This window comes from Schistocerca serialis, chromosome 6, assembly GCF_023864345.2.
Source record: "Schistocerca serialis cubense isolate TAMUIC-IGC-003099 chromosome 6, iqSchSeri2.2, whole genome shotgun sequence".
Classification (NCBI taxonomy): Eukaryota; Metazoa; Arthropoda; class Insecta; order Orthoptera; family Acrididae; genus Schistocerca; species Schistocerca serialis.
In genome coordinates this window covers 213341192-213357209 of record NC_064643.1, presented here as the reverse complement: position 1 = coordinate 213357209, position 16018 = coordinate 213341192, and positions in this window count along the sequence as shown.

The window sequence follows — 16018 nt, the reverse complement described above, 5'->3', positions numbered from 1 at the left end:
TAGCCTGTGAAAATGGAGAAGCATTTTCCCTGTTATTCCCTCTGCTCCTTTACTTTGCATACAGAAGTTCTTAATGTATACTCATTTCTGATGTTCAAGACTGATGTTCTTCCTCACACATTCCCATTCATCTTAATGTCCATAGGATCAATGCATTCTCTAACAAATCATTTAATGACCACACATTGGACAGGGGAGAATTGAGCGGGAGGGCAAACATGAGTATGGTGTTGAGTGGTCTTGTGTGCTTCATGGTTGGCAGTACTGAAATCAAATGAAAGCCAATTCATTGACTTATCTCAACACCTCTGAGAGCATGAGTGATTATCAGAGCCATCTTAATGCTTCTGTTAATCCTTTCAATGAAGAAAGGCTATGGATAGTACAACATGGTGATTACATGAGAGATGCCATGGCAGAAACATAATCCCTTAAATTCTCTTGATGTACAGGTGGGAGCATTATCACTCACCAGTGGCTTTTGGGGACTGAAACTATGAAGTATCCCTTGAAGATGCTGAATGCTGATAGCTACAGTCATCCCCTTACTAGGGATCAACCAAATGAACCTAGTAATGCTAAGAATCATCTTGTTTGCAGGCTGTGTTCTGAGCTAAAGATATCTTACTGGATGGATTGTTCGTGGAGGAAGATTGAACTCACCTACTCGGTCTCCTGACTTACGACTTTTTTGTTTGGAGATGCATAAAAGATGTCATTTATCACGATACTCCAGCAGCTCCAGAGAACAAGCAGGAACATATTGTACTTGCTTGTAATTCACTTCAGCATGTGACACAGGTAACAGTGTTGAATTCTTTCATCCATTGTGTGGAACAGCGTATCAGTGTTGATGATTTTGAGCACCTATGAATGTTCTACCCCTTCTTGTGCCCACAATGGAGTACGGATAGCAAAATGGTATTCTCCAGGTTTCAGTTTCTTATTAACTTGACTGTTATGTTTCTTTGAATACAATATAGAAGCAATTTTGAACCGATCAAGTGGAGAGGATGCTGCTGTCCAGATCTTCAAAACAAACAAAGTTAGAAGAAAAGCAGATACTGTATGTATATGTGTTCGTTAACAACTGACTGATACATTTTTTTTCCCTTCTGGACAGAAAGTTGTTTGGGGTGGTCAAGTTAAATGGGACATCCTATATAAAGTTGTGCATGGTCAAAATTGTATATGATCTAAGATATCCGTAACTTCAAATTATGTTACTAATCTTTCACTAACTCTGTTACTCATTGGATACTTTATGCCCAGCTTACAGGCAAAATGTTTCATTTACTCCCTCATTCACATAGACAGCCTTATAGGAATAGTGTTTGCTTTAATTTGTTACTGTTGTTGTTGTTGTCATCTTCAGTTCAATCACTGGTTTGATGCAGCTCTCCAAGCTAGTCTATCCTGTGAAAGGCTCTTCACCCCTGAATACTGCACACTGAAATATTGCAACCTACATCCGTGCGAACTGGCTTACTGTATTCATGCCTAGGTTTCTCTCTATAATTTTTAAGCCCCACACTTCCCTCCATTACCTACCAAATTGAATATTTCTTGAGCTTCAAGATGTGTTATATTAACTGAGTCGTTCTTTTAGTCAAGTTGTGCCATAAAGTTCTTTTTTATTGTATTCGATTCAGAACCTCCTCATTAGATAACTGATCTATCCGTCTTATCGTCTGCATTCCTCTGTAGAACCAAATTTTGAAAGGTTCTATGCTCTTCTTGTCTGAATTCTCTATTGTTCACATTTCGCTTCCATGCAGGATTACACTCCAGATAAATACCTCAGAAAAGACTTGCTAACACTTAAATTTATTTTTAATACTGACAACTTCTTCGTTTTTGGTAATTCTTTTGTTGCTAGAGCCAGTCGCCATTTTATTTCCTCTCTGCTTCATGCATCATCAGCTATTTTACTGCCCCAATAGCAGACCTAATTCATTACTTTTAGTGTCTCATTTCCCAGTCTAATTCTCTCAGCATCTATTGATTTAATTCCACTGCATTCCATTTCCCTTGTTTCACCTTTGTTGATTTTCATCTTTTAATGTTTTTCCAAGCCACCACCCACTCCTTGCAATGCTATCCCAACTCCCTGCCATCTCTGACAAAACTACACTGTCACTGGCAAATCTCACAGTTTTTAGCTCTCCATGAATTTTAGTGCCCTGTTTAAAGTTCTCCTTGCTTTCCTTTACTGCTTGTTCAATGTACAAATTGAATAATGTTGAATATTGGCTACAATCCTCTCTCAGTCCCATCTCAACCACTGCTTTCCTTTCATGTTCTTTGACTCTTATAACTACCGTCTGGGTTCTCCTAGCATCTTATCCCAGCAGCCTCAATATATCAGAGTGTACTCCAGACAACATTGTCAAGAGCTTTCTCTAAATCTAGCAAAGCTACAAACATAGCTTTGCCTTTCTTCAACCTACCTTCTAACAGAAGACATAGGTCTTGTGCTCCAACATTACTTCAATACCCAAACTGATATTCCTTGAGGTCAGCTTCTACTAGTTTTACATTCTTCTGCAAATAATTCATATCAGTACTTTGCAAGCAAAACTTATTAAACTGATGGTTCAGTAATATTCACACCTGCCTGCACCTCCCTTCTCTGATATTGGAATTGTTATTTCTGCATGAAGTCTGACAATATTTCGCCTCTCTCCCATCTGCTTCATATCAGGTGGAACATTTTGCCTGTGGTCAAACAACCACAAACGTGCAATAAGGAAGGATTGAATGGCTACCAATATGATTCCAGACCATGACACTTGCCTTTGGTCAGTATGAAGGTGTGCAATGAGTTGCACTGAGTTTCATCTGATTAAATGATTAGCTCAACCAAAGTTGAAGACATTCTGTGATATTGAGCAGCAGTCTGACCAGTCATGGCTTGTAGTTCAAGGCTCTGAGATGTAGCTACCCCAAAACCTGTATTAAAATATATTTTTCAATAGTGCATTTTTGCTCTGTCCAAACATGAATGAAGGGCCCAATGGTACCGAACAGCTGCCGCGTCATCATCAGCCGGTAGGCATCACTGGACACAGATATGGAGGGACATGTGGCCAGCACATCACTCTCCTGCCCACTGTCGGTGACTGCAGCCACTACTTCTCAATTAAGTATCTCCTCAATTGGCTTCACAAGGACTGAGTGCACCCCCCCCCCCTCCCCGCCATTGCCAACAATGCTCGGCAGGTCAGTACGGTCACCCCTAAGTGCTAGCCAAGCCCAACATTATTCATTATTTAACTTTGGTGATCTCATGGGAACCAGTGTCACCACTAAGGCAAGACCATTGTCAGTAGTGCATTACAGAATTAATTATCAAGAAATGTTTCACATATTTTTTCACTGATGGTTTAAATAATGACAGTTAAATTTTTACAACTGTTGATATAGAGTGATGTTTTTTCACACAGGCAGTTGATCTTAGGCTACACCTTGTAAAGCTAGTCAGATCCGTGTAGCACAGGTTCAGGAGTGTGGCTTCTACAGAGTATAGATCCTTATGGTTTTCTAGAGGGCTTAGTTTTATGGCAGTTGCACCAACCTCCACATAATTTTCACATTCCACTACTTACAACTAAGGGAACCAACAGAGTGACTGAATCTTCATTCTCGAATCCCTGAGTCTGTATCTCTCTATTAGTTTTGATGTGCCATTAATAGACATTTAATATTAGTGTTCTGATAGTATTGAAGATACTTTTGTTTCTGGAACTGGAAATTCTATCCACTGTAGCAAAGGCACACTATGTTTGTAAGTGCCTTGCTAGAGTACAGTAGAATGTGGTGAGATAAATGTCACGTTTTGTGAGAGTTTTATGAATGATTAGATAAAACAAAGGCACAAAAAGATGTGATATTACATCAGTTCCTTGTTAACAGAGTTTGCTTGACAAAGTGCATTATTTTCAAGTTTCCTTTGGTTTTCTGAGGTGCATTTTAACAGTTTTCACAATGTGTGCAATAGATTGACCTGTCAGAAACCTACACTTTGAGATATAATTGAAAGGCACAAAGAAATCATTAGTACTCTCAGGTACTCAAGAATCTGACCGCACTGGTAACAGATTCACGGCTTGCTGTTGTAAGGAGGACTGGAAGAATCATGCTACTGTATGGAAAAACAGTTTTAATACTGTTTAAAATTTATTATAATTCAGTAAACATAATTTAATTATATCCTGTAGATGTATGGATATCACCATTTGTTTGATTGCTTTGCCTGTTACTCTAAGTCAAGGGTCCCAAACTTTTCCACTGACAGAACACTTTGAGAATCCTGGTACTTTGATGGACCATCTTGTTTACTTTGAAGATGAAAAATAAATAAATAAATAATAATAATAATAAAATTTTAAAAATCAGAAAAACTTCTTTTATTTGGTGATTAAACTATAACTATTAAAACAAAAATCATAGCAAAATTCTATAAAAATAAGAAAATTTTATTTATTTCAAATGTTTTTAGTAATTATTTTATTTTTCCTCTACACATAAGAACAGAGAGGAATAAAGTTTTCAATGGCTTCAGTGATTCTGAATCCTTAAATTACAAATCTTCTTGATAGCAGGCATAACAGCAGAAAGCTGAATTCTGGCATCTGGTGTGGCATCAAGGCTGTTGCTGAACTTTGCCTTTGTAGCTGCATAATGAGAAAATCCTGCTTTACACAAATATGCAGAGTTAAATGGGACAGAAACAATAGAAGCTTGTGTTGGTAAACTCAAATATTCTTCTGATAAATTTTCTCAGAAATTATATTACAGCTGATCTTCATGCTTTTGCTTTAAATCCGAGTCACTTATTAAGTCAGTTAGTTTTTCATTGTCTCTTGCACTTAAGCCTGCTGGCTTAGCTGCTACGGAAAATGGGTTTGAACCCAGGAATTATCTTCACTAATTTTAAGAAAATATTGCAGAAGAGCTTTTTTCAAAGTCCTATATGTGCTCTATTATTAGTTTAGAAACTTAGCCTATTTTAAAACTGTTTCCAGTCAAACATTTATGTAAAGCAGGAAAGCAATTACAACTGTTTTCTGGAACTGAAGAAATCCAAAACTTTAATTTTCTCTCAAACAAAGCAGTCTTTTCTCTCTTATTAAAAATTGTAAGACTCTTTCCTTGCAGTGACTAATTTATAAAGACTTCCTCCAGATACGCGAGTTTTACCAACCATAAAGGACTTCTTAAAAATTCAATAAAATTTTGCACTGAATTATTTTGTGCATTAAAGAAAGCCAATAAGACATTACAAAGGTCATCAAGCCTCAATAATGCTTTTCCTCTGGATAGCAATCTCACTTCTGTATACAATAAAAGTGCATTGTGTTCATCATACAAAATTGTAAACAATCTGGTCTGTAGAGGCCTCTTCTTCAATACTTTTATCAAATGTATAACAAACGAAATGGTAGTATTTCAGCTAGTCCTGCAACATCTGTTGATTCATTCATTTGCAGGGCATACTCACTGAAAAGCCCAAGTCGATAAATCAATTCCTTCTTTATGGCAGCAGAAAGATCTTTGATTTGTTATGAAACATTATTATTAGATAATTGTTCCAAATCTATTTGTTTAGGCAGTTGGCTCACTAATGATGCATGACACTGTCTTTTACACATAGCTTAATAAGTTTTTCTCCAATTGAATTACCTTCACTGCCCAAGTGGAGTATGGTAACTTACACGTAAGCTGCTTCAGGTACATTTTCACTTAAGGGTTTGCAAAAATAACTTTTTGCTGTTTAGATTTTTCTATTGAGACACACTGTCTCTTAAAACCTTTGCAATCAGCATGCATTGTTTCTAAGTGCCTATGAAGTTTGGGTAGGATTAAAGAAGTGTTTGCAAGTTTTCTTTGACATTGCAACAGGAGCACCTGACTTGCCAGTAAATATAAAGCAAAATTTATGTAACACACCTAGTAGTGAAAACTTATATGACTGAAGGTGTAAATATTGGAACAGAGCCAGATATGGAACATTCTGCACTGCTGACAGATCTTCCTCCACACTCCCCTTTCCTTCATCCAAGGCCTGGGACACTCAACTGTTGCAAGAACTCCACCAATGCTGATGTCAAGGCCATTCCCACTTCTGTAGTCCAGTTGTGTGGCTCAACATTCACAGGACTGGTTGCCCAATTTCCACCCCCAGTTGCTCTAGGCCTCCCATCACACTTTGCATGCTTGCCCATCACTTGTGTTCTGTACACCGTAATGAAGGATCACTCCAACTGACTAAAAAATTATGCTGATTCTCTTCTGTTGCGGAAAAGCACCACTTATGAGGTCATATAGCATATCACCTATTCTCTACTGAACTGCTTTTTTATTTAAGTACTCTGTGCGTGTTTCATCCATAAAATTTTTAGCATCTGGAAAGTGTATACATGCAAGCAGTATGTTTTTAGGAAACACGTTTAATACCAAGTCCAGTAGTGTAGTGGCTTCACCGGAAAGATTTAAGGTTCTACTGGACTCTCTGGCCAACGTATTCTGACAAAGTTTAGCTGTTGGCAGAACACATGTGTAACTACTCACATTGTTTATCAATTGTGGATGGATGTTGATGGGTTGCATTGGTGTAATTGTTAGTTGTGTATCACATGTAGATTGAATTGATGATACACACTGTACTTTACTAACGTGTTTGAACAGTTGCTCATCCTCATATGATGGTATTTCATTGGTTTGTTTACTTATTTCAGGCCTCTAAATGGTTCAAATGGCTCTGAGCACTAAGGGACTCAACATCTGTGGTCATAAGTCCCCTAGAACTTAGAACTACTTAAACCTAACTAACCTAAGGACATCACTCACATCCATGCCCGAGGCAGGATTCGAACCTGCGACCGTAGCAGTCGTGCGGTTCCTGACTGAGCGCCTAGAACCGCTAGACCACCGTGGCCGGCTTTCAGGCCTCTCTTGGGTGGCAGCTGAAAGGATAGGTTCTTTCGTATTGTCTTTGTCTGTAAGCAGGGACTGTAGTAGAGTGTAAGTAACATTTGACACATCACACAATTAGCTATGTTTATCACACAAGCTTATCATCAGAAAAGTGCAAGCTATCTACACCTACATCTACATACATACTCCGCAATCCGCCATACGGTGCGTGGCGGAGGGTACCTTGTACCACAACTAGCAATCCTAAGGGCCCGGGTTCGATTCCCGGCTGGGTCGGAGATTTTCTCCGCTCAGGGACTGGGTGTTGTGTTGTCCTAATCATCATCATTTGATCCCCATCGACACGCAGGTTGCCGAAGTGGCGTCAAATCGAAAGACCTGCACCAGGCGAACAGTCTACCCGACGGGAGGCCCTAGCCACACGACATTTCCATTTTTCCATACGTGAATCAGTACGAGACTCAAACGGCGGTATGTTTGTACGATCCTCCTGCGTGAAAGAGTTCTCAAATGCTAAATTTAAAATTTCAGCTTTCGTTTTGTTGTCTTCCATTGCCAGGCCAGACTGATCAGTAAGTGACTGGATGGAAGCCTTTGACCCACTTACCGATTTTACATAAGACCAGAATTTCCTTGGGTTTTCAGCAAGATCTTTTGCTAAGGTATGACGGTGGTAGTGGTTGAATGCTTTGCGCATCGCTCTTTTTACAGCAGCACAAATCTCTACTAACTTTTGCCTGTCCTCATTCTCCCGATCTTTCTTGTACTGCGAGTGCAACTGCCTTTGCTTCCTGAGCATTCTCCGAATTGCGCTGTTAAACCACGGTGGGTCTTTCCCGTCCGTAACCCACTTTTTCGGCACATGCTTGTCCAGTGTGTGATTTACAATGTGTTTAAAATTTGCCCATAATTCTTCCACTTCCATCGTACCGAAAGTAAATGAAATCAATTCATTTACTAAGTGGGATGCTAACAACTGCTTATCTGCTCTTTCTAGTAATAATACTCTCCTAGCCTTCTTGACCGACTTTTTAACTTTCGTAACCATAGCCGTAATGACAACATCATGATCAATAATCCCTGTCTCAACACTGACACCGTCGATGAGGTCTGGTCTATTCGTGGCTACCAGATCTAAAATATTTCCATTACACTATAAAGCAGGAAAAACTGTGCTAGCGAGCTATGCTCACAAATAATTTACTTTCTTATCTTTTCTTGTACAACAATGGAGAAGAATTAAAAACAGTAACTGAATTACATAAAATAATTTGAAGTTATATGTGTTTGTCTATATTTACACTGCTGATGGTGAAAATATAATAATGAACACAGTCGTAATGCAATGGCAAGCTTGGCCCTGTTTCTGTAGAAAATATAAAGAAAGAGATAGTGTTGTCATCTATGGTGCAACAATGTCACACTTCCAGCAACAGATGAGCAGAATTATTGCTTAGAACATCATTTGGAAGCGTATGTCATAGAGTTGTCTTTAAATAATTCTCATATATCAGCAGTAACAGTAACCAAAGCACCTTCAGGGAACTTAAGTCTCTTTTTGAAGCAGTTAGATGCTCTCCTAACATACATATTCAAACAAAGAAGAGATGTGGTAGTACTAGGGAATTCCAGCATAAACATTCTAACAAATTCTAGAGACAGACCAGATGTAGAAAATTTGATGTCCACATATAATCTTGCTTCTGTAGTTAGTTTGCCTACTAGAATAACTTTATATACAAGCACACTAATTGAAAATATATTTATAGATCAGACAAAAATAGGTGTTACAAATACCAGGCAAGTCCTGAATGGTCTCTCTGGCCATGATGGCCAAAGACTCACTATTAACAGCGCAAGTATCTACGAAAATGAAAATGGCCCCTACTGGAAAATAGCTAGAATAATTAATGATGAAACTACCCAGGCTTTTAAATCACATGTCCAAGACATAGACTGAAGATCTATGTATAATTTAGATAATTCCACTTCCAAATACAATATTTTCAGTAATGAAGTGTCATTAATATTTGAAATACTTTCCCAAAAAGGATATATAAGACAAAAAAAATCACTAAAAAGCTCTGGATAACCAATCGTATTAAGATTTCATGCAACAGGAAATGAAAGTTGTACATCGTCTCAAAAAATTTAGGCTACCCCAACTAGTTAATTACTATAAAAAAAATATTAAGTAAATTTATTCAGAAGCCAAAAAGAGTGTATTTATGTTCCAAAATTAACAAATATAGTATAAAAAATAAAAAAATAAACTATGTGGGAAGTGATAAAGAGTGAGACTAGCGCAAATTGTGCCAGTGGGACCCAAAATATTGTTCTCAACAATGAAGTTAGACAAATACAAAATCACGAGATTGTCACAGAAATGGTTAATGAGCACTTTTTTTAAGTGTTGCTGAGCAAACAGGACACAAAGGCTCCTTAGGAAAGGCCATAAAAATACTGAAAGATAATTTCCCAAATTCTTTAGAGCAGACAGGTATAGCCCCTGTAACAGCACAAGACGTAAGAAAAACCATAATTTCTTTACCAAGTAAAAATTCAACTGGTGTCAACAGTATATCCAGAAAACTGATAAAAGCCTGATGTAATCAGTTCAGTCAAGTCTTAGCTCATATATTCAATGCCTCTCTCAAACAAAGTATCTTCCCTGACAGGATGAAGTATGCTGCAGTAAACTTCTCTACAAAAAAGGCGATGCCTCCAGTGTTCTTTTGACTGCATTTTCCAAAGCCCTTGAAGAATTAATATATGTGAAGACAATCAATCACCTAAGAAACACTGTGATCATTAGAAAAACCAGTTTGGATTCAGAGAAGGTGTTTCCACAACAGAAGCTATATTTTCATTTACCAATACCTTTTGGATTGCCTTGACAAGAAGACATTGCCTGTTGGCATATTTTGCAATCTGTCTAAAGCCTTTGACTGTGTCGATCATAGAATACTTATAGAGAAAGCATGTCAATATGGAATCAGAGGACTAACAATATGCAGGTAGGAGGAATAGAATCCAACTGGGGAACAGTACGTTATGGAGTGCCACAACGTTCTGTCCTTGGTCCCCTGCTGTTTCTTATACATATTAAAGAACTACTTGAGTCCTCAAACAAAGCAAGCAACTTTACAATGTTTGCAGAAGATACAAGTATTGTGATAGACAGTAAAACATCCACTGACCTAGAGTTAAATGCCAGCCAATCACTTACAGATGATATGGACTGGTTCACAGTAAAATTCTCTATTGATAAACTGCAGGAAAACTAATTACATTCATTTCCATTCTGATCACAAAAGCCCACAGGAGATAAACATTGCAGGAGAGCCAGCAGTTAAGAGGTTACACTGTTCAAAATTCTTAGGCACCCATATAGATAAGGGGCTTAACTGGTAACACCACATCCACCAACCCCTAAAAAGGCTTAGCTCAGCAACATTTGCTAACCGCATAATTGCCAAATTGGAGACATCAATGTCTCAAAATCTGGCTACTTTGGCTAACTTCCATTCACTTTTGAGTTATGAAATAATCTTCTGAGACAATTCACCATTGTCAGTAAAGTCTTACAAGTGAGGAAAAGGTTGTCCAAATTTTGTGTGGAGTGCCTCCAAGAACCTCATGTCACAGTCTTCTTAAGAAAATTGGGACACTAACCACTACTTCACAATATCTCTTTTCAATCAAGACATTCCTGCTTCTCAATCCATCAGTACAAAACAAATGAGCCACACCATCATCATGACACAAGAAGGAAGCATGACACACACACTGCGACCTGAAAAATTTGTCTCTGGTGTAAAATACACATGCACAAAAATCTTCAATGCACTTCCAAGTAATATTAAGTGCCTGTGAGATAATAACACATTTCGTAAAAGTAAGCTAAGGGAATTCTTGCTTGAAAAAAAAAGTTTCTATTTCTTAGATGAATTCTTTAGCAGAGATAGACGAGATTATTTACCATGTATTTCTGTCCCCCCCTGCTTTAATGTATCTTGCTGCTTTAATTCCATTAATTTGTGTTCTATAAGTCAAGAAGATGGTCTTTTTTACTTTATAAATAACTGTTCAGATAATATCTGAAAATTACCTCTTAAACTCTATTTGTGAATGTAATTAGAAACTGACAGTTGTGTTTTTACTATTATTTTCTAATTTGTGTTCTTAGTCTATATTTGTGGCCCTTAATGATATGAGCATAATAATGAATTAAATGTTTAGTCTCATTCCATATCCATGCATTACCACATAAAAATGGATCTATGGAATACCAATAGCAATAAATAAATAAAATAACACAACTTTATACTTTACATTTATTAATAATTTTAGATTATCATATTTTTTAAGTGCTTAGTTCAAAAATGTTAAGTGCTTCCCTCTATCATGTAATGTTTATTCGCAAAGTGATTGTGAAGATCCAGAAAATTCATACAAAACCCATAGAATTGAAAAAACTTTATTAAAAAAAACATAGTAAAATTGGGCAATTCTAACATTATAATGAAGTATTATGTTCTTCAGTGTGGTACAAAGGCATATATCTTAATGAGTCTTACCCTCAAAGCTCCATTTCCAATTTTTTTTGTGTACTGCCTGAGGACAGTCCTAGTGTAGCATCCAGCAATAGTCAGCTGTCATCCCATTGGCCCTGTTACTTCCATTCCATTTCTTTAATGTGTCACTGTATCATTTCTCTCTCACATCACCAGCTGATATAGGAGACCAGGAGTGCAGCTTCAGTCTCATCACTTTCTGCTATCAGGGTCTTTGTAGTCGCCAAGAAACTTTCCAACAACATTTCTCAAGGATATCCAAGCTGATCTCTCAATGTCTTTCTTTCGTTTTTTCAAATATTTTGTCTTTCATTAGTTTCTGAATGTAGGATGGTGAACACAAATTTTTTTTCAGTTTAATTTCTGATAGCTGCAGAAACTTATTTATCCCACACTTGAACATATCATCATCTTGTAATAGGTCTTCAATAAATTGTTTCATAATGCTAGGTTTTTATGTGAAGAGGAGGCAGGTAGGCAGCTTTCAGCATTATAATTGGCCAGACTTTCTGTTACCATTGCTTATCTTTTGTGTGACTGTCCCACTTTTTAAGCAAGTGGGGGAATTTGGCATAGCCATCCTGTTGACCAAGTACCATGGAGAGTACTTTCAAATCACTGAAAATGGTCCTTTGATGTTCTTTGTGGTTAAGGTTGTCATGAATAAAGGCTAAAGAATCACAATACTCCTTCAAATATACAGAAGCTCCAAAAGTTAGTAACATGTTTGTTTGCATTGAGTAAGACAGCTTTGAGACTTCTTTTTGAAGAACTAATAAAGAGTATTCGGCCTCACGCTGAATTCCAAACATCTGCATCAAACCAAGAACATCAGAGCAGTACACAAGATAATCCACGTGAAACAAGTAAGGAATTATATCTTTTCCTCTATTTCTGAATCAATATCAATTCACCTACTCCTGAATCAACAGAAAGAAGTTCCAGTGGGAAACATGTTCTTTTCCTGCAGTCACACATCTAGGGCACAGTCATCCAATATGGATTGTGAAAACACCTGTGCCTCACAGCAGTCCACGACTTCACAGTCTTCACAAGAACTGTTGTGCATATTGTTATGTGTAAGTGGAAGCATAAGGACTTCCCAGCAGGAGAGGTACAGGAAATCAGGCCCATGAGGCACAGGGCACAATACAGATTTAATGTTTGGTTAACAGATTTCCTTTTTAATTTTAAAGTTGTGTCCTCATATGTTACACAAACACAAGGCTACTTCCATACTTCCATACTCCAAAATGGAAAGATTTCATCTTATCCTTAGACCACATGAGGAGTCCTACACAACTTGAATGTATTTGATGTGGGGCGCATGACATATCTCGACCGTCAACCTTGACACCAAAGTATGCAAAATACACTTTTTTGACGAAGTCTGAGATTGTCTACAGCTACTTTTTCAATACAAGTTTGCCACAGATGTAGCATAAGCAGTCAGCAGAAGTAATGCAGCCTCTTGGAGCTGTGAAATTTGCACAAGGAAGCACCAGTCAATTTATCACGGCTGAAGCTTGCCTGAAAAATGATATGCAAAACAAACACATAAGCTTTGACATTGCAGTATCACAGCTGCATTATAAACTATACAATAAAATGCTTTTTATAGTGGGTTGCATTGCAAAACATCACACAACCATAATGAAAATGATCAGTTTTTGAAAATATAATGTAATTTGGCAGATAAAAAAATCTGATCACTGTGCGGTGGCAGGAAAATACACATGAAAAGATATTAAAATCTGCAAACTTTTGAAGCCAGCGTCTCCTCCTTCTGGCATACGGGTTGAAGAAGAATGAAGAGAGGTGAAGGAAAAGCAGTGTTAAGGTGTAGGAAATGGGAAAAGTTTGGAAAAGTCGCTCAGAAGCATGAGTCAGGGGATCTTACTGGATGGGATGAGAAGAAAAGACTGGTTGTTGGGGAATGTACCAGATGAGATTTGAAACCTGAGAGCTTAAACGTGGAACATAGGGCAATAAACAAGACAGAGATTACTGACAAAACATTGTACATGAGTTAATAAGAGCAGAAAGCTAAGTGCATTGCACACGGTAGCTAAGTATATAGTACGTGGTACAGATGGGGGAGGAGGAAAAATAGACAGGCCAGAAAATTAAAGATATAGAAAACTAAAAGGGATTAAAGAAAGGAATAGTTACTGAGAAAAATTTCTGAGACTGGAGAAATTAACATAAATTAGGGCCATGTGGGCAGTGAGAACCATGGAAATGCTGTAATGTCAGTTCGCACTTGCAGAGTTCTGAGAAACTGGTATCCACACGGCAAAATTAATGAAACAGGCACAAAGGTCATGACTGTCATGTTGTAGAGCATGTTCTGCAACAAGATATTGTGTGTTGCCAGCATACACTATCTGCTTATGCCCCTTCATCCTGACTGATAACTTGGTGCTAGTCATGCCAAAGTAAAAGACTGAATGGTGTTTACATAGAAGCTGGAAGGCCGAACAGCATTTACATAACAGCTGGTACATAACATGCTTTCACAGGTGGCTCTCCTTCATGTTTTGCCAGTTACAGGGCTGGTCTAGGTGGTGGCAGCAGGATGAATAGTGCAAGTCTTACAGTGGGGACGGTCACAGGGGTAGGAACCATAGGGTAGGGAAATGGGTGCAGAAGGAGTATATGGCCTGACAAGGATACTGCGGGGATTGGGAGGGTGACAAAAGGCATGGTGGGCAAAATGTTGGACAGAACAGACCTCATTTCAGTGCACGATTTTGTCACAATAGCTGATTAATACATTCAATACCTGGATAATACTGATTGGCAATAGATGTGCTCTTAAGTTGTTTCTTGGTGGTATCAGCAGTATCAGGATTGTATTTCATGGCCTGGGAAATCAGCTTTTGAACTAGGCTGGCGGGCGGGGTAATTACGTCCATTGAAGGCTGAGGAAAAAAAGGTGGTATATTACTGTAAAGAGTCTGCATCTGAGCAAATATGCTTGCCTCAAATGCCAAGGCTGTAGGGGAGGGAACATTTAATATGGAAACAACAGCAACTGTCAAAATGTATGCAATGTTGTTTGTTAGTACGTATAATGTGAGGTCCTTGGTGAGGATGATGTCAACATCAAGGAGAGTGGCATGAGATTCAGAATAGGACCATGTGAAATGTAAGTGGGAGAATGTATTTAGAGATTACAAGAATTTTAACAAGCCAACCTCACTGTGAAAAGGATAACTTGGGGAAGGGGGGCTTTCCTGGGATCCATACAACTTCAACCCGGGTTTGGTTTAGATACAGAAATGCCATCTTTTCCATATGGAGATTAGATTAGATTAATTATTCATTCCATAGACCCATAAAAGAGGGAATCCTCCTGGGTGTGGAACATGTCAGATAAACACATTACAAATATGTAATTAGAAAAACTTGAGTTTCTTTAGTTTTAATGATCCTCAGCCAATAAACAGTAAAATTATGTACATGAATTAAATTTAAACTTATAATATTTACAGGTTTAATACTTACATCTGCTTTCATTAAATCCATCATTCAGACATTTGCTAGTTTCTTGGCTATTACAACCAAGTATTGTCAAAAATTAAAGTAAATTATTCATTTCAGTGATCCTCAGTTAAGAACAGTCAGACTATGTACCAGATTTAAAATTAAACTTCAACTATTTACAGACTTAAGACTTACATCTGCTTTCCATACATCCATCATTTACACAGTAGGTAGCTACTTGGCTGTTACAACCAAGTATTGTCAAAAATTGAAGTATAATAAATTTTCATTAACATGGTCTACTGCACTTGTTGAGAAACTCATGGATGGAATAGAAGGAGTTGGCCACCAAAAATTCTTTTAAATTATGTTTAAATTGTGCCTTGTCTGAAACTAAACTCTTAATGGTTGCTGGTAACTTATTGAAAATATGCGTTGCTGAATACTGGACTCCGTTCTGGGCAAGAGTAAGTGATTTTAAATCTTGATGTATATTGTTCTTATTCCTAGTATTGATACTGTGTACTAAGCAGTTAGTTGGAAAAAGAGATGTATTATTTACAACAAACTTCATTAAGGAATAAATACACTGAGAAGCTGTGGTTAATTTGCCCAATTCTTTGAATAGGTTTCGACATGATGTTCTTGGATTTACACTACTCATTACTCTTTATTATATGCTTCTGTACTCTAAAACATTTTTCTCTGTTTGTGGAGTTACCCCAAAATATGATACCATATGACATAATGGAGTGAAAATAAGCAAAATCTGCCAGTTTTTTTACATTTATATCTCCTATGTCTGACATCATTCGCATTGCAAACACAGACATGTTTAGGCGCTTTAGCAGTTCGTTAGTATGTTGCTCCCAACTGAATTTATTATCAAATTGTAATCCCATGAATTTTACACTCTCAACTTCTCCTATTTCCATGTCATCCTATTTTATACACACACCAGAAGGAAACCTCTTGGAAGTTCTTAACTGCATATAGTGGGTCTTTTCAAAGTT